The sequence below is a fragment of the Poecile atricapillus genome, chromosome 3 (genome assembly GCF_030490865.1).
Source record: "Poecile atricapillus isolate bPoeAtr1 chromosome 3, bPoeAtr1.hap1, whole genome shotgun sequence".
In the NCBI taxonomy this organism is placed as follows: Eukaryota; Metazoa; Chordata; class Aves; order Passeriformes; family Paridae; genus Poecile; species Poecile atricapillus.
The window spans coordinates 27,515,925-27,535,694 of record NC_081251.1 but is presented as its reverse complement, the minus strand read 5'-3'; the positions used below and the strand labels follow the sequence as shown (position 1 = coordinate 27,535,694).

At 34.3% G+C, this 19,770-nt stretch overlaps 1 long non-coding RNA gene across 3 annotated transcripts in view; it reads right to left on the bottom strand.

Annotated features, from left to right (window-relative positions):
* The window catches only part of LOC131577867 (uncharacterized), a 29,433-nt gene extending 11,838 nt beyond the window's left edge, over positions 1–17,595 (bottom strand). For 2 of the 3 annotated variants that reach the window (XR_009277324.1, XR_009277326.1), the window contains exons 1-3: positions 17,505–17,595; positions 14,937–15,067; positions 12,796–12,869 (exon numbers count right to left, since the gene is read on the bottom strand). This is a non-coding gene — a long non-coding RNA (uncharacterized LOC131577867). Of the gene's footprint in view, positions 1–8,067; positions 8,690–12,795; positions 12,870–14,936; positions 15,068–17,504 lie in introns of those variants that run through there. The other variant, XR_009277325.1, reaches the window with a different exon arrangement.
* Between the last annotated feature and the right edge of the window lie 2,175 nt (positions 17,596–19,770).

The following is a 19,770-nucleotide window of genomic DNA, read 5'->3' as shown; positions in this document are numbered from 1 at the left end:
TTTGATGGGCCATCAAAGATCTGAATCATCCTCAAACTACACACATCTGCTTTAATTGCTTTGGCAGGTTTGTTAAACCAATTAACATCAAGTTTCTACAAACTTTCAGTCTTCTTGTTGTACTCCATGCAGTTTACTGTTGTATTTATATCAGAATTTCTGTTTTACTGTTACAAAAGGAAAACATTTGAAATTATTTTCACAATGAACAAGAAAAAAAATTTGCATTTTTTCTCTTTTCAATAATCTCCTGCCTTGATTCCATTCAGATAATTAATCATATAATTTAATGGGAAATATTTCTTCAGTTCTAATTAACATTCTATTAGGAAGAATGTTTAAAAAGTACGATTAACTGTGGTTTTTTTAAAAAAGAGGACAATAGATCATCCTATAGAGAATGCCAAGAGAACATTATACCCCTAGCCATTAATTAGTATTTTTGGGAAATGTTAGAAGAAGTCAGGTGAAAAATTTCATGTTCCCCTGAGCTAAGGAAAATACTACATGCTTTTATCTAGATGATTCCTTGGTTGTTTGGCCGACATTTTGGAACAGGATTTTTTGTGAAAATCTTTCTCTTAAGTTTCTTGTGTGGTGTAAGCATATGTCACAACGTGTTTGGTCACACACAGAGGGTAGAAGCTGCTGGTACGTTTTTGAAAAAACTGACTTTTGCCTTTTAAGAAATTGTCCTTTCTTGAAAAGTGATTTTATATGGTATAAAAAATAAATCACCAAGAAAGATAAAACTAGATTGCTATCAAACATTTTGTATTTTTAGAGTAATTTATAATTTTAGGTTCAAAAGATGTTCTCTAATACCAGCATTAAATTTAACAGATTTTGCTGGATTATAAAAAGTGAAAAGGCCTTTGATTCTTATTTTTCTACACTGTTTTTGACCACACTTCTGCTCACTCATCATTTTTATTGGAGCATTTACTTCATGCTCTAGCTATGCGTTCTGTCTTTGCTAATTCCGTGCTGAAGTGTTAATGTTTAGAGGTATTATTTTGCATTTGTTATCAGTAATTTCTGATGCTTCTCTGTTAACATTACATCTCCTTCAGCATCCTGAGGCAAATAATAGGGATTAATACTCCAAAATATAAACCAATTAACAATTCCAGATTGGGGCATCCAGTAAAAAAGGAAAAAAAAAAAAAAATCCACTTCAGGTTCACTACAAAGGAACCTTTTACAGCTTCAAAACCTTACCCTTGAAAATTCTGGGGTGCCTAAGATGTTGTCTTTTTCCTTCTCATAGTAACAAAAGCAGAGTATACTCTACAATTATATATGTGAGAAAAAAGGTTTGTCTGGATCTTCAATTCATAGAATATTTATCTATTACAAGCAAGATCCTCAGTCTTCTTGTCTTTCTTTACTGAACATCACTTGCCATCTGCTGGCTGAGTTGCAATTAAAGTGCTTTTGGATAAAATTTAATTTTTATTGTTTATCTTACCAATTTTGCTGTAATTTAATTTTTAAAAGCATCAGCATATCTTGTCATTATCTGTTTCTGAATTTTACCTTTATATACATATTGAGCAACCATGTGGATTTTGACTACTAAATGCAATAGCAACTAAAGAAACAAGAAATGTTTCATGCATGCCGGATACTATCAACCTTGAGTGGTGCTAGTCTTCTGATGTAAAGAAGTTGTCATAAATTTAGTTGGTTTTGGACAATCTTCAAAATCTTCAAAACAAAACAAAGTGTATCAGAAAGGAGAAAATAAAACTAAATAATATCTGTATGAACTGTGGAAGAAAATAGCAAGTTTATAGAGTTGTAATGGAGACAATTAGTGTAAAAATTTGATTATAGCAGAATAAAATTTTGTAAAAAAAATCAAATATTTGTGGAAAGGAAGACATCTGAAAGAGAGCATGCAAGGAAATTAGAAACTAAATTGTCAGGTAAAAGAGCATTTAAATGGAAACCATTATATAGGCAAAAGTAACCTACAGTTATTTCATATATTGGTAAAACGGTGGGTTCCTCTCTTGTTCTTCGACTAATCTGTGTCACACACAGATGTGTCACACTTATCATAGTGTGCAGGTACTTACCAGCTATTATGGGTTTGTTTACATAGGTACCATTAAAAGCCTGAGGTTATTTCACAGAAGAAAAGTGATTCTCTGATCATTACAAAAGAGCAGGAGACTAAAGAGAAATTACCTTGTCCACATGTATTTTTCTAAATTCCTTCTTACTGAAGTTGACAAGCTACATTCAATTGAAATCAAGGTGACTGAAGAGGATATGAATTAATACAATCTCAGCCCATCGGATAGATGCAGCTACATGTTAAACTGGAGCTCAGGAAAGAAACATTAGTCATTTAAAGGCCAGGTGAATTGAGTCATGAGATGCTAAGTCTAAAATACTGTTAAATACAACATTTTGTTCAATATTAACATTAGAAAAGTAGGTTGCAATGCTCTGTAATTTATGTACAAATTGGTAATCCTTGGCATTAGATAATTACAGTATGTTATTGATGGATGCATATAACCAGTAACTGTATAATAAATTTAATGAATAGTACTCGTTCTTCTTAACTGAGTCTTTCAGCTTAAGAAATTGTACATATTATTTGATAGTCAGCATTTTAACAAATGGTAGCGAGACAGGCCCAAATGGTATAATTACAAATGCAGAATACAGAATTTGAGATTAAATTCATGATTTTTGAGAAATCATGATGGCCATAACAGTAAAATTAGTCATAAAAACATGACTTCTGCTCCTTTTAGGGTACACAGAAAGCTCCTAACAACAACTACAAAAAATTGACTTGTGTACTTCTTACACATACAATTCTAGACATGACTAATCTATTACTCTCCTGAAAGAACTACAAATAAAGAAGGAATGGAAGCCAAGTAAAACTCAAAGCTTCACATGCAACTGTTCCTTTTTAGTCAAATCAGATGAGGCAGAAACAGTATTTGATTTTTTGGTTTTTAATAGAAATGAAAATATAAAAACTTTTTTTGTTTTAGAGGACTGTATTGGATAAGAAATGTTATCTTGCCCCAAAAAACAATGGCAAATGGAGATTAGATTCAGAAATCTGTTAGTGGTTGATCTACCATTAAATTTTATATGTCTAAATACACAGAAAGTAGAAATTTTTTTTTTTAAATAACGTGCCTTTCTAAGACTACTTTTTGCACACATTTTGGATTACCTGGGGGAATAAAAAAAAAAAAAAAAAGCCTTAACTGCATATAAACAATTAAACATGTATTGAATCCATGGAATAGTGATTCATTCAAAACCCTACTTTATTTTCCAGATCAGCAGTTATCTGAAAATTCTATATCTGAATTGCAATCTGAAAAATGTATATCATATCAGCTGCTCAAGGTCATCACCCCCAATAAAGACAGGAACACATATGCACACACACATACTGTAAGTTTAATAGTTTGTAAGCTATATATAGTAGTGAAATAATGAAATAATATTGCACTACTGAGTTGCATGCTGTTGTCAAGCAGTTCAAGCACAACTCCTGTGCTGGAGCAATGTGTAAGCAGCAGTGAAGCTTGTTTTGGCAGGTGGTTTGTTAGACTGTCTGAGTACTTAGTCATGGAAAACAGCAAATTAACAGGGACTGCTGAGGCTGATACAGCCTTGTTGCAGCAGCACTGAGCAGTATACCCACTCTGGCTGATTATTTGGTGTCTGAAAACTGTTCTTGTTTCTCTTTTTTTCATATGTCTCCAAGACACATTGTTTCCACCCAAAGATTTATACCTGGTTGCAGAGAAAGCTTAGGCATGTCAAATGGGATCAAAAAAATGACTTTTCTGTATTTTTTTAATGTTGCATCCTTCATCTTTCATGGCTGAAATAATACTCATACTGATATAACTAATGCCTATTTAATACTAGCACATTACCTGGATGAATTTTCTTAATATGGGGAAACACAGGCATAATGCTATCTCATGTTTATTTTATATACTTTATAATTTTAAAATTATGCATAATTGTACAAATATAAGATCTGTAACCTGTAAATCTTTAATTTATCTTTTATTTCTTCTAGACTCTCCTAAGCATACATTTCCAAGAGCAGTGAATGTAAAAGAAATCTATTTTCTTTAAAAGTACCTTCAGTGCTTTCTTCTGAGTAGCTGAGGTTTGCAGCCTTTCTGGCAGTTCAAAATATCAAGCAACAGCATGATTATCTGGTACAAACAATATTTATTCTAACACCTTGAGAGAACAGAAGAAGGTATTCTCAGAATGGGAAAATAAATGATTTATGATGTAGTAAGAACATTGAGATGGCATGCTAAGCTGGGCCCTTTTTTTTTTCATATAGATCTGTGCTTTGACTGAAAGAATGAGGCTATTTATGTCAACAGGTAGTAGTGATTAACTCCCAACATCTGGAAAGGTAAATTAAAACTGTTTAGTTACTATGATTTTTCATGAAGGTTCTCCTGATTACTGTTTTAAGAAGATGATTAAGTAATAGTAATCTAAATAATATTATTTAACATTACTCTTACATATGTCCACCCTTTCTTAGGAAAGGATTTTTTTTCATTTTTCCTCCTTGGAATGACAAAAGATTCTGTGGAAGTCTATATATGGCTAGGAAAGAAAAATCAGCCTCGGCCAAATTCATGCATAAAAATACTAGAACCGGGAAATTATAAGATTCATATTAGCTAAAACTATGTCATGACTTTAAAAAAGAATTCTTCACTACTCTTAACAAAATAAATGTGAAAATCGTTCAGTGTCTTATAGGTTAAGTCTCTTAAGATTCTTATTCTGGAAGGAGTTGTACATTTCTACATGTCACTGAACCCAGACCCCTGATAAAATAAGAAACCATACTATAAATTGATTCACCTTTCTAATAAAATTAGCAATACATTTTTGTCCCACTTGCTCCACTGACTTAATACTCCCCATCACTGGCAGATTGAATGTTAGAAATATCTGGTTTTTTCCCCTAAATTTATTTCTGCTACATTTATATCAATTTGTTCTTGTGCCAACTTTGCACTTTAGCTCTGTAATGTATTTATGAGAAATTATAAACCTGTATAGCCTTCATTTCACTAGGATAAGTAAGCCAATCTGGTTTAGTATTTTTGACTAAATTAAGCTATTTTTATAATAAGTCCTTTTCTACATCTGATTAAATCTGTTTAAAACAATGAGCCATACTGTATACAGCAAATATAGCCCATATTATTTGTTTAAGGAATTTAAGATAGTTTCCTCATATGATAAAACTGTAAAACAGACCAATTAGAATGAGAATTCCAAGTATTGTTGACATAGTCTGGAGCTTATTTCTGTTAATTGCATAGGCAGACTTTTTTTATAATGATGTTCCAACTGAAAACCTAAAATTAGGTCACAGCAATCCTTCCCAATATTTCAGATGAAATTTCCCTTGTGTTTTGGCCCAACTCCTTACCTATTGCAAATACATGGCCTGATCAGCCCTGCAAAACTCAATGACTTTTTCATGTCTCCATTATACTGCTAGCTAGAGAATTAATACAGACAGGATTTTGTCCTCCTTTGGCCTTTCCAACTCAGAATCTCCATGCATAAAAGCTTTTATTATGAGCAATCATGCACTTTATACTAATACAGTTCATTCTCCTTTTCCATTTCTGTTCCCTCAGAGTTAGTTCTTCCTGTTCTGATTCTTTCTCAGAATGATGCTTTCCATATTTTCAGTTAGGGAAATGTTATTAATACTTTGCTACCATTTTGTTCTTCTTAGTGAGGTCCCTGGGATAAGAGTTTACTTTTCATCCTAATGACTTCCATTTGAATACTATTAGTCTGAAGCAAAACTCCTTACAACTGCAGCCCTCATTCTTCAATTTCAGAATAATTTGCTTTCTGGCTCTGTGTTAAATGCTTTGAATCATATCTCTAGAGTTTTAGAAAAAAATAACCAGTGCATTACAACTTTTCTGGGAAAAGCAACATTAGAGAAAGGAGCACTACATTTAGAAGTAGGGTGAACACTTAATTTTTGACAATAGTATAAGACATTTATGTGAAGTAGCTTCAATAGTGCCATCTAATGTGTATATACAAGTTTATGCCTCGAACTGGGCACTTTTATTTTTTCCTGTGAGCATGAATTGCTATGTTCCATATAGTACTTTATTTCTTAATCTCAATTTCATATAAATGGGATTAGCTAAATGTAGTTCTTGATTAAATGTGATTTCTTGAGAAATGTATGCAAAGAATTTTTAAGGCTTCAATACAGACTATCTCCCAAATACAGAGTAACTAAATTATGCTAGGTATGCTTTATGCATCTGAGATATATAATCCATGAAATTGTTCATACACTATAACCCATTTGTTACTTTTATGACCTGATCCACAATAATCTCACTGCAAGAACAGTTAATCTATTTATTTGTCTTTTGAGATTTTAAAATGAAAGAACTTGTTACTTATTGCTTAATTTAAGACATTGTAAAAGTTCTCATCCATATGAGAAAAGCTGCTGCTTTTATATTATTGACTCTGAGGATATGATACAATTGAAAGAGGTTTAAAAAACCAGCCTCTCAATTATGGAGCAGTGCCAGTTTTGCTGAGCTGCACATAGTGTTCAGTGTGACAGTCTGTTAACTGGAACAATCTGTGAGTGACAGATCTTCAGTAAGTGTAGGTTAAACTACTTTTCAGAAAGGAAAGGAAAAAAAAAATTCTGTGCTTTTCTGCTGTTTCTGATTCAATTTTTCTATATTATCTTAATAGTACATTTTTAGTTTTACTTACAGTATCTTTATCTCTTATAGGAGGAAAAAATATTTTAAGAGATATTAAAAATCTGAAGAATTATAAAAAAATTGTCTTAATTTTTATCCCCCAAAATCCTATTATCAAGGAAATCTAGGTTGGTTTATTCATAAATGCACAGCAAGTGTACTTTTAGTATTAATTCTAGAAATGTGATATAATATAGAAGGGATAGAAAAACTAGCTCTGAGAGCAGGTTTTACATGCTCTATTCAATAGAGATCCTTTTTCTTTTTTATTCCCCAGTAGATGCAGATATTTTTTCTTGCAGGAAGAGAAAAGAATATGTAACCACTAGGTAGAATGTTGCTTTCATGCAAAGACCAAGTGTATAATATGAATTCCAATGCCAAAGCAAGAGGGGAGAAACAAAGATTTAAAGCTTTGAAGATCAGATTTCTGAAGATTTGAGAAAGTATTTGTTCTACTCTTGATAATAGTAAATTATTATCAGATTTAATTTTTAAAGTCTCTAGCATCCTCTTTCAGAATATCTTGGACAATAATAGGCAAATATTTCTGTAGATATTTTGACAGTGTTTAGTAGTACACTTACAGTCCTGAACAGATCACAGACTTCACTTTTGAAGTTAAAATTATTACATTTTCATCATATAGGACTGTAGTAAAAAAGCATAATTAGTCCCTTTTAGAGATGTTTTAGTGGTAGCAGCACTTTTTTTAATGGATTGAAAACATCTTCAGTTTCAATCTCTTCAAGGACCATATGGAGCCAACTCAAGTCAGGGATGGGACCTGTCCCTCAAACACCCCCTGAGTAGATGTGAGACTTTCAAAGGGGATTACACTATGTAATTAATCCTATGTCATCAATCCTATGTTATTCTAAATAAATCTGCTCCAAGATCATCATTCTATAATAGGACCAACCTCAACAGGTTGAGACATGCCTTCTACCTATGTAATGTCAACAAAGAAGTCAACTAGTAGCTGGCTCTGAGTTCTGGGTATCATGTCTCTAACAACCTTTAACCATATAGCAATAACTTCTGATTTCTGAGATCAATACATGGGGAAAAGGTGATACTTTAAATAGTAAAATACTTATCTCTTTGTGTGAAACAGACTAAATCTGAAAATTATTTTTCTCTTATGGAATCTTACCTTTTTGCTCTCCAGAAAAAAACCCATTATTGATTTAGAGGCTCTAGATACTAGAATGTGATGTACTTCTATGAAACCTTCTTTATTTTCATAATTTCTGAGACTTAGCTTTAAATTTGTTTCCAGCTGTGTATCCTTGTCCTTTCTATTGCAGACTCTCTTCTTGAACACATTGTCCCATTTATAGAAGCTTTTCCAAAACTGAGCACTCTCCAATGAGCTCAATCTAATCTACTACCTGGAAGGTTTTTATGGTGGATGTGAAGGTCTGGGCCAGACAAGTGGACAGTCTTCTTTCCTGTATTCAGTCACATTTTCTTTAACTAAGGACTATCTGTCTGCATCCTGTTTTCAGATTTAAATTCAGAATTGATCTCTTAAGCAATAGAGAAACTTACAAGCTTAATTATTTAGAATTGAGTTTAAAATTAAATGTATGAAACCTGTAGATCATATAGAAGAAAATGAAATATTTATGTTTTATTATTTCTTTAGGAAATGCCCTGCCTTTATTTCAGGCATATGAATTCCATAACTGTAACTAGGCATCTAAAAGGTGTGGAGTTTCTGATTGTATTTGTGCTTTGGTAAATAAAGAGTTTTATTTTCAAAGCTCTTTATATTGGGATGCAAATATTCTGACCCCCAAAAAGCACTAGTTGACTCATGCATTGATATTCTTTCTGATGTTTTCCTGAGAGGTTTAATGTAGAAATAGTTCCATTTGAAACTGTAAAGAAAGAAGAGAGTATTACAAAACTATAGATTCATCTATATCTAAGTGTTCCCATCTTCTCAGAAAGACCTTGAATGGCTAAAAAATTATTTTGATAAATTAAGAAATTTCTTGAAAGCTTTGAGATACAAAGTTTATCACTGTTGGCTCATTTTGGTCCTTGGCTGCATGTCTCTGAAAAGTGGGATAACAAAAAGAGTCCTATTTATGGGCAGTTTCCTAAGTATTTATTATTGGCTTCTACAAAAGTCAAGAAACAATTTATACAGGTTTACCCAAGGGCTAATTGGTATTGCTCTACTCTAAATAAAATAATCATATAGGCAATGAGGTGTGGTAAAAATGAAGTTATCATTCATGATCCACCAGTGTGTTTATTTGATTATCACAATTGGCTTGTGATTGCTATCATCTTTGTTCAACTTTGCTTTTCCCAAGATTTAAATCAGGTTGGCATTCATAACATTCACACAATTGTTCATTATCATATTCAGTCCACTACCCACACAAAAGGCAGAACACCTTGCTGACAAGATGATAACAAATATTTAAAACTATATAAACAAAATATCTCATGTCTATGATATCTTTATTAAGTCAGCTTATCGTTAATGTGAAAAATAAGATAATCTTGGCCTAATTATCAACTGAGTAAATTTTATTTTGTCAATACAAAGACTGATAGCAGATGTCAGAGAATAATGATCATATAGCAATTCATCAACTATTTTATGTACACTGTGGAAAACAGAGAACAGCCTAAAAATGTAGTGGGCCTACTGATCCACCACCTCCAGTAAAATGGAGTGAACACATCTGGCTACTATGGCATTGTCTTCTAAATCCCAGTAAATCCAATGCAGAAGGATCACGGTCAACAAACAATGAAGCTTGATTATTTCTTGGCACTTGCTTCCTGGATAACTTTTATGAATTAGCATGGAATAGGAAAACAACTGGAGTGTTTTCAAGGAAAAAGTCAAACAGATGTGTTTCATGAAGGCAAGAAAATAAAACTTGACTTCAAATATATCATATGCCTTTAAGCAGAGCCAGTTAATTACATTTCACTTCAGTTACTACATGTAACTGCAATATTCAGGCCATGGAGTATATTTGATTAGCTTTTCTGATTAAAAACATGGATATTTAAACTTGTACTAATGCAGCTTTATTTTGCAGTGTTTGTAAGGAGATTATTAATCTTAACAAAGCACATGGAATCATAGACTCATCATGCTCATGGCTGGAAGGGTCCTTAAAGATCACCTTGTCCCAGGAGCCCCTGCCATGGGCGAGGGACACTTCCCACTGGATCAGGTTGCTCAAGGCCTTAGCCAGCCTGGCCTACAACACTGTCAGGGTTGGGACATCCTCAGCCTCCCTGGGCAACCTGTTCCAGAATCTCACCAGCCTTACAGTAAAGAACTTTTCCCTAAAATCTGGCATAAATTTCCCCTCTTTCAATTTGTACCCATTACTCATTGTCCTATCACTGCAGTTCCTGACAAAGAGTCCCTCTGAATCTTCTCTGTAGCTCCCTCTGGGAAGGTTACTATCAGGTCTCCATGAAACTTTCTCTTTACTGTACTTAACAGCCCCAGTTTTCTCAGCCTGTCTTCATAGGGAACATGTTATGGTCCTCTCATCAACTTCATGGCCCTCCTCTCGAGTTGTTCCAACAATTCCATGTCTTTCTTTTGTTGGGGACACCAGAACTGTACACAGTAATTCAGGTGGGGTCCCACCTGGAAGAGGAGAGGAGAGCAGAGGGGGAGAATCTCCTCCTTTGACCTGCTGGCCATGCTCTCCTTTTCACACCGCCCAGGATATGGTAGGCTTTCTAGACACACACTGCTGGCTCATGTTGAGTTTTTCATCAACCATCACACACAAGTCTTTCTCTGCATGGCTGTTTTCAGTCACTTTGTCCAACTTGTGGGTGTGTCTGGAATTACCATGACCCAGCTACAGGACCTTGCATTTCATTTTGTTGAGCTTCATGAGGTTTGCATTGGTCCATCTCTCAAATATGTCAGTGTCCCTCTGGATGGCATCCCTTCCCTTCACCTTGTCAACTGCATCACACAGCGTGGTGCTGTCCATGAGCTTGTTGAGGGTGTCCTTGATCATACTGTCCATGTTGCCAACTAAGATGCTGAACAGTATCAGCCCCAGTACTGACCCCACAGGACACCACTCATCACTGGTCTCCTCGTGGACAACGAGCTGTTGACCACAACTCTTGGCATGCAGCCATCCAGCGAGTCCTTTATTCTTTGTATGGACAAAGTGATCCATCCATGTCTCTGCTCTTCAGTGACAAGGATGTTGTGTGGGACAGTGTCAAATGCTTTTCATAAACCCAGATGGTCAATGTTTGTTTCTCTGCCTTTATTCACCAGTGCTGTAACCACTTCACAGAAGGACACCAAATTCTTCAGGCATGATTTCTGCTTTGTAAAGCCGTGTTGACTATTACCATTCACCTCTTTGTTTTCATGTGCCTTAGCAGAGTTTCCTGGAGAGTCTACTCTATGATCTTGCCTGGCACAGAGGTGAAACTGACTGGTTTAATTCTCTGGGTCTTACACTTTCTCCTTTTTAAAATGGAGGTCAAGTTTCCCTTTTCCAGTCATTGGAAACTTAACCTGACAGTCACGATTTTTTAAAAAATATGGATACTGGCTTAGCAACTTCATCTGCCAGCTCCCTCAGGACTCTCCGGTGAATCTCAACAGGTACCACAGAATGACATTGTCATTTCAAGACTGCTGATCAAATATAGTAGTCTAGGCTTTTCACAGAAATACAGATAATAGTAAGTTTGATTTGTTTCTCCTAATACTTCAATTAACATAAATGAATCCTTGGTGTAAACAGACATATTAATTTTACAGTGCAAAGATGGATCTGGACAAGGGAAAATGGTATAATTTGCTTTAAATGTTAGAATTTACTAAGGTACACTATAAAATTACACAATAATGCTCAGAATTTCGTGTTCATTTTTTGCAGACTTTGTTGATAACACTTCAGTGACAGTTTTGGTTATATGTCATGAACTCTTTAGAATCATATGTTTTTCTGTAATCAAATTTCTCCTAGGGAAAATAGTGTCCTTGAACAGCTGCTCTACCTGTCACACTGAGCAGAGAAAATGTCTATTTTGAAGTGCAGAAGCAGCTGGTTTTCCTTAGTAGGTGCTAAAACGAATCTCAGTCAGTATCTTACAAGTTTACACAAAGTTCTGGTCCCTAGTGTCATTCTATTTAAAAAATTCCTTTTCCAGTTAGTCTTTTTCAAAGAGAGCATTATTAAAATCTAAACTTCAAATATTTCATCTCTTTTAGCTATCTGTGTGGAAAAGTTGTAATTTTCACTGTCATTAGGGAATGTTCTATATAGACTTCTGTTTTTGTTTTGGTTTCACCCCAGCCAGCAACCAAGCTCCACGCAGTCACTCGTTCACTCTCCAACCAACGGGATCAGAAGGTGAATCAGAAGGGTAAAAACTAGCAAACTTGTAGGTGAAGATAAAGACAGTTTAACATGGAAAACAAAAGCCTTGCACACAAATAGAACAAAACCAGGAATTAGCTCAGTGCTGTCCATGGGCCCGCAGGTGCTCAGCCATCTCCAGGAGAGCAGGGCCCAGTCACAGGTAACAGTTACTTGGGAGGACAAACACCATCACCCAAAATGACCCCCTTCTTCCTTCTTCCCCCACTTTACATACTGAGGATGATGTCATGTGATTGGGAATATCCCTTAGGTCAGTTTGGGTCACCTGTCCCAGATGTGTCTCCAACCAAACTCCTGTGCACCCCCACCTTCCTCATCAGCATGGCCATACAAAAAGCTAAAAAGGCCTTGACTCTGTGTTAGCTCTGTTCAATAGTAACAAAAATATCTCAACCCTCAAAATATTGACGTTGTAAAATATGATCTCAAAAATATTGTCAGCTCTGTGTTCTGCACAATTCCAAAACACAGGCCCATACCAGCCACTGTGAAAGCAATTTATTCTACCTCAGCCAAAATGAGCTGGAAAAGAATTCCTGTCAAATACCTTTATGAGAAAATGCCTTTTTACTTACATTTAAAAAAGAGAATCCCAAAGGGATAGTGTATTCCAGGTCTGTACATATGAGGCTTATCTGTCAGATAATTTCTAAGATAAAAAGATGATGAAAAAAAAATTAAAACCTTGGTTCTTAGATCCAAACACTAAACCAAATATGTTACAAGATTGCAAAAACAACTAAAATTTTCTTCTCATTGTTCAAAACAGAATCTAGGATTGCAAGTTCATTCCCACATGTAATACATGTATAAATTGTTTCAAATGTTAAATGCCATTTATTAAATGGCATACATTCTTTAAAATGGTGTGTTTCTTTCTGAAGAAGCAAATAGAGAAAATAAAATTAGTATAGCAAAGTATTAGCAAATCAGACAAATATTACCATTATTAATAAATTAACACTAATTTCTATTCCACTGTGTTTCAAGTGGATAAAAGCTATGAAAAAAAATTTACTGCTCACAGTTTTCCCCAATATTTATTTAATTAGATAACTTTTCATGACAATGTGTTTATGAAAAGTATGTATAAAAACATCTAGATTCTGTCAGTTTATTTATGTTTGTTTCATTGCAAAGTTTATTCTTGCTCAGCCATGTGTAAAGAGTTCCCATCTTCAGTTCTAAGATTTTCCTCCCTGACTGCCTGTTTGTCAGCTCCTCACAGAACCTCCCCATGCTTTCACTCAGTTCCTTACGTGCTGCATCTGATCCTGTGCCATGTTGTGCAAGGCTCCTTGTCTGATTGTGTTTCAGGCCTTCTAAGGAGCCTTTCCTTTTATTCTGTGAGTTTCAAGGCATGAAGTCTAGTAAACTTATATTTTTTTTATACTGTTTGAGAATTTTAGCCTGTAATTTTCCCCTTAATTTCTCCTTCTCTGTCATAAGAATGTAAATGCCTTCATGGCATGGACTATCTTACAAGTGCAAAAATGTCTTGTACACTGAATGCACAACTATAAGAAATCTTTTTGCCATAGAGTATGAGTATGAATAGAATATGCAACATTTTAGGAATGCTACAGCTTTCCATTTTGGAACAAACTATGATTAAATTAGGTAGCTAGTTACCCTGTAAAAATGAGAAATTTAGAAGTAGTCTCTGGACAAGATACAACTTACCTGAATGGCATTCATTGGTAGCTAGGCACTCCAGCTTAACATGGTAAGAAAAAGAAAGGTGGATTTGTCCAGAGACACAGGAAATGAATTAAAAAGTAATAAAAAAAAAGGCTCTGTGTCTCTCAAGTTTGAACTTCTTTGTACATAATCAAGCCTGGGATACAATTGTTAGTTGCCACGCTGCTTTGACTAATCAGGCCATTTTCCTTTCCACATATGGATTTAAAGAATTCTCTTTTGGCAGACAATCTCTTCAGAATCTGGCACCTTATATTTTTTGTTACTCTGTGAAGCAAACTTTCAAGCACACCCTATTTTCAACACTGGGCTTTCATCAGCACCATGGTTATAGGAACCAGAAAGCTTGTGATTGAAAAATAATAAAATGTTGGTTTAAAATCCTCTTTATTCAGTTCAGCTTCATAAACACAAGTATAAAATGAACAGTTATTAAAATTTGTGAAATTTTTGAACAGCCACAAGAGTCTTACCAATGAGTTTGGATTAATCAAGAATTCAGAATTATGCTGAAATCACAGTACATTAAAACCTGTATTCTATTAACAGAAATAATTAAACTCCAGCAATAATTTTTTGCTTGGATGGGAAAAGATTAGAGTAATAGAATGATCTGACTTGAAAGGACCCGCAAGGATCAATGAGTCCAACACTTAAATGAATGGCTCCTGGGAATCAAACACATGACCTTGATGTTATAAGTAGATACATATTTTCAAGACAAAAAATTGTAAAACCTCAAATTTTTGTTTTTTTTTTTTTCTATTTTAAAATTTTTTGCAACGTATTTTTGTATTTATTGTACAGCAACATATATGATAATTAGTTTAATTGAGTCTCCTTTTGCTATGCCTTATCACAATTGCTTCTGCAAATAAGTATCATTACCTCCCAGGCACTAGGAGCCTGTCTCAGGAGAGTTAACACCTTTTTTCAAGTTCATTAACTATTCTCATGATCATCACCTGAAATGCTTGAATGATCAAATCTCGTTTTCCCAAAGCCTATTACTTACCTCTGTAAACTCATCTTTTACAGTGATCTCCTGTATGTGTGAGGCATCATTAGCACTCCTTCAGATGTTCATGAGAAAGTGAGTTCTGTAAAGATTATGCTTGCAGCTCCAGAAGTTTACTCACTTAAAGGCTGGAATAGACAGTTTTGAAACAGAGCATAAATCTCTCTCTCTCTCTCTCTCTCTATCTCTATCTCTCTCTCTCTCTCTCTCTCTCTCTGTGTCTCTTCTCTTTTTCCAGTGAAGTGCTGAGATGATGCCAATCAGACATTGGCACTGCTAGGCTTGTAAACAGGGAGACCTGACCTGCAAACACATAGTCCTAAATATTGCACATTATAAAATGCATTTACTTGAGCAAGATGTCTCTTAAAGTACAATTTTTTTTCTTTCCTATTAATTTTATATGTATTTTATATCCAAGTTTACAGCTTTTTCCTTTCCAGACAAAAATCTCCTATGTTTACTTTGAGAGAATTTCATTCACATAGGCTTCGTTTGGTGCCCTCTTTAGTAAATGTAGGAAAAACTAGCACTACACTGATATACTCCTGCAGAAATTTACTAGCCATACAGCAAGTTCCTAACATTTGGAATTTTATTTTAAGTACAGGAAAGATAGGGATTTTATATGGTAACAAATGCCTCTAAATAGCTATTGTGATTGCTCTTACGCAATGTCTGCTCCATGCTACAAATAAATTAATCAGAATTTTAGAATAGGTCGTAAGTTTATGTTTATCTATTTTAGTCAAGAAAGATATATGGTGAGATAGAATATAATATACTGGTCTGGCCTGTAACAATGATTACTGTCAAACAGATAAGTCTAAATAATTAGGTGCTTAATTGAACTGCCTTATGAGGAAATATGACTATTTTGAAGTATTTTATTCTGACAGTTAGCTAGCAGCACACACTCATGTAATAGTCTTTAGGTTTTTTCTATGATATTTTTGAAGGTTGATTGATAGCCAACTATAATTCTAACATTATTTATGCAGAAAAATAGACATTTCTGGGGTTTTTTCCCCTTCTGTCACTGAAGAATATGCTATCTACATTACTTAAAAAACTTAATCTTTAAGAAAAATCCATGGATTTTCAGTAATAGGAAAAACTAAAATTTTATACATCTGTGTTATCAAAATATGAACTGCCACAAATATTTCTATACTGTTATTACTGTTATTAATCAAGTTAAAAACTTCTGTCTGGTATGACAATGCAGTATTGCATCTGTTCAGTAAACCCAAATGAGAATGTTACAGGGTTATTTGACTGCATTAAATGTTCAGTCTAAGATAATGAGCATCAGTTTAAGATAATTTCCAAATGCAACACATGCCTACATATAATTTTACTACAAAGCGTTATTTTAGAGAATCTGCCAGTCTTGGTTAATGTGCTTCATAAATACCAAGCTCTATGTCTCATATTGGAATGATATCATAAATAGAAAATAACCAAATGTAAGAATAGTATGACCTGTAAAAAATACCCATTGCAAAAATTTGTTATAGAACCTCAAAAATCTTCTCACAAGTCTGTTCATTTTTGAAATGGAGGAAGGAAAAAAAAAAGACAACAGCACAAGGGAGAATGCAGTAATTAATACAGAAGTCAGCAAGATATTTATGATACAGGAGATTTAGAAGATTACTCTGCCACTAAGTTGAATGATTACAGGGGACTGCTTGGGTGGTTTGGGTTTTTTGTTTGTTATTTTTGTTTTGTTTGGGGTTTTTTGTTGTGTTTTCTTCTGTTTGATTGGCTGGTTGGTTGGTTTGCTTGAATATTAAATAACCTCACATGCCTTTCAAAGTAAGGATAGCTCATTTACTTCTGTTTTCAAATGTGCATTGTGCCAAGGCAAAGTACAGTAAGCTATGGCAAAAAGGAAATGAGAAGCCATGTGAATTGTTTCTCTACTAAAATATTCAGAAAGCAAAAAACTAATAGGATTTTTTTTTCATATAATGAAAACAAATAGTTAAACATCTAATACAAAAAATTGATAAGTACATTAAGTGGTGCAAAAAAAAAGTAAAAATACACCACTTCTCAATGAATTCAACTTCACACTGAGTATGTGTTGGTGAGATGATGGTTAGAACCCAAAGACAATTTTGGGAACGAGCTAGTAGAAAACAAATGCATGCAATGTACTGACAGAAGTATGTAATGATTTTAATTAATAAAAAATGGACTTTTTTAGGTGTTATTTCATTAATAGATGAAAATAAAATCTATAGAAAACCAAAAATATTTTACTTTTTATCATATACTTTTTTCTCCCATTTTAAGCAGATAAGAAGACAAATAGGCAAAGAAAAGCAAAAAAAACAAAAAAGAAATAACAATTTGAAAAAGGACAATACTGTGAAATGGTATATTTTAAACTTTTTTTACATTTTTTTCAAACATTTTCCACTTTTATATGAAGAAACCTTACAAGTTAACAAAATTTATTGGAAGATTCTCCTGCAAATGTTTTAAAAAATTAAATATTTTTGGATGAACCCTGCTAATAAATCAGGTGAATGTATATTGCTAACCATGACTTACCAAAATTTTTGGACTGTTGTCTTAGAAGTCCACTTATTTACATTTCATTCTAGAGAGCATCAGTACATCTCTGAATATTCTATGCTGCAGTCAACCTATGAAAACAAAATTGATGTGGCTCGGTAATGAACAATCAGGTTGTTTCTCTTGCTTCTCTTATCCTGTATATCTGCATAATTTCACTATAAATTTGAAATAATTGAATTTATTGTACTTCTACTGCTTTAAGGATTAAAATAATTTTCTATTTCAACTACAAGTATGATCATGGAAAAAAGAAATATTTAAGAGGATTACTTGTGTGACAGGATTTATACTAAGAGGCCAGTGTCAGGCCAGAGTTTCAGCCTTAATTCTGTCAAGTCTTGGTTTCATGGCTTTAGAAGTCAAACCATCAAGAGTTTTAAATGTGTCCCTTTGTAACGGTATAGTGTTTCCACAAAGGAAGTTGAAAGGTACATCCCCAAGGCGAGTACTAAAAAGAGAGTAATAGCAAATGTACAACTCAAAAAAACAGCTTTAAATGGGGGAAATTAGTAAGACGTAGTAAGGAAATGAGGAGGCTTTCAACCACTATAAGATGAGAATACAGAACTCTGTTGAAAATAAGATGTGCCACATGAAAAAATATGAAGAAATATTATTGAGGGAGAGTGAAGGGGTGTTGTGGTTTTAAACTAGTAACAAAAATTACTTATTTTTTGCTGTGAGATATGGATTAAAATAAGAGTAAAACAGGCTTAAAACTTAAAAGGAATAAAGACATTTTATTAACAAACTATTAGAATACCAAAATAAACTTTCAGAAAACCCTTTTACTTCTCACTACTTATTTCTTTGTACACATAACAACATAGAGACAAAAAAATTTTAGAATCTTGGTGGTCAAAAACAGTCTCAATTTCTAGAGTCTTTTCATCAGTCCCTGTAGAGAAACAGAAGTCTCTTTCTGCTAATCTATGGAGTTTCTAGAGTCCACTCCTCCCATCTCACACTACTCTGAGGTGCGCATGGTTCAAATTGAGTCCAGGGATGCTATTTTTAAGGATAAGTTATTCAAAAGTAGAGATCTTCTTCATTTGTTTCTGTGAGCCTTCCTGGAAAACAGCCATCTCTTTGGCCCCTTTAAAGCTTTAAAATCTTCACTTCACTCGTAAGTTCCAGCAACTCACAGCATTACAACCCCTCTCTCTTTTCTCTAAAGTCCACACTTTGAATACTCTATTCCTCCCATACTCTAGTCATGAATTAAAGGAGTCTTTAAACTACTAATGTCCATCTCCATAGCTGTAACAAAAAGATATTTCAGCTGTAAAGCATCTCCTTATTCCCTCTTTCTTATTTAAACTTAACTCTTTTCCTCACTGGTTTTTGGTGGTTCTATGATGTCTTTTGCATGTTGGTTGTCTCTCTTGTTCTCTGTCTTTTCTGAGAAAAAGGAGTAATCTGTTTGTTTATCCAGGTAGTAAAAGAATTAAAAGCTTTAGAAAAGCTGCAAGAGTTCATGGTGTCAGGTTTCAGTCCAGCAGCAGAAACTGAAAACTAAACCAAGCTGCCAGGCTCTGCTTCCCTTTCCTCCCCCCCCTTCCCTCTCGTCCTCTGTGGCCTTCATCGGCCGACTGGAGGAGGCTACCACAGAGCCCGGTTACCTTCTCAAAAGCCAGAAACAAAAGAGATCGAGAGAGCTCCAAGTGTACTTCTTAAGGGGGTGTTTACAAGTTGAATTCACTTTTTAATGGTCAGATCTGCTGTCAATTCTTGGAAATGACTGATAATTGGTCAGGAGGAAAAACTCCCATCAGCCACCAGTAGCTTCAACTTCCCTTCTTTTTACTCTGTCTTAAAGGTGAAGCTACCCCATCACAAGGGGGAAGCAACTGAAGGTCTGCAGGTAGATACATTTTTAATGACTTTCTAGAAAGGTCAGGAACTTTCTGACATGGCTATAAATATTTTCTGTAACATTTTTTAATTTACAGACTGAGTTAAGAGGATACATGGCAATAGGCATTTTTTCTACTCTTGTCCAAGTCAATGGGCTAGCATCTTTTTATATCATCATCTATAGCAATAATATGTTTCATAATTAATGAGTAGAGACTAATAGATGTAATGACACAGAGAAGGAATATACTAAGTTAGAAAAACAAAAGAAGACCCTTTTCTTACTGTAAGTGTTGTCAAATACTTGGGAGACTTGCCCAGGGAAGCTGTGAAAGTCTCCCATGTGTGTACATATTCAAAACCTGACTGGACATAGCCCTGG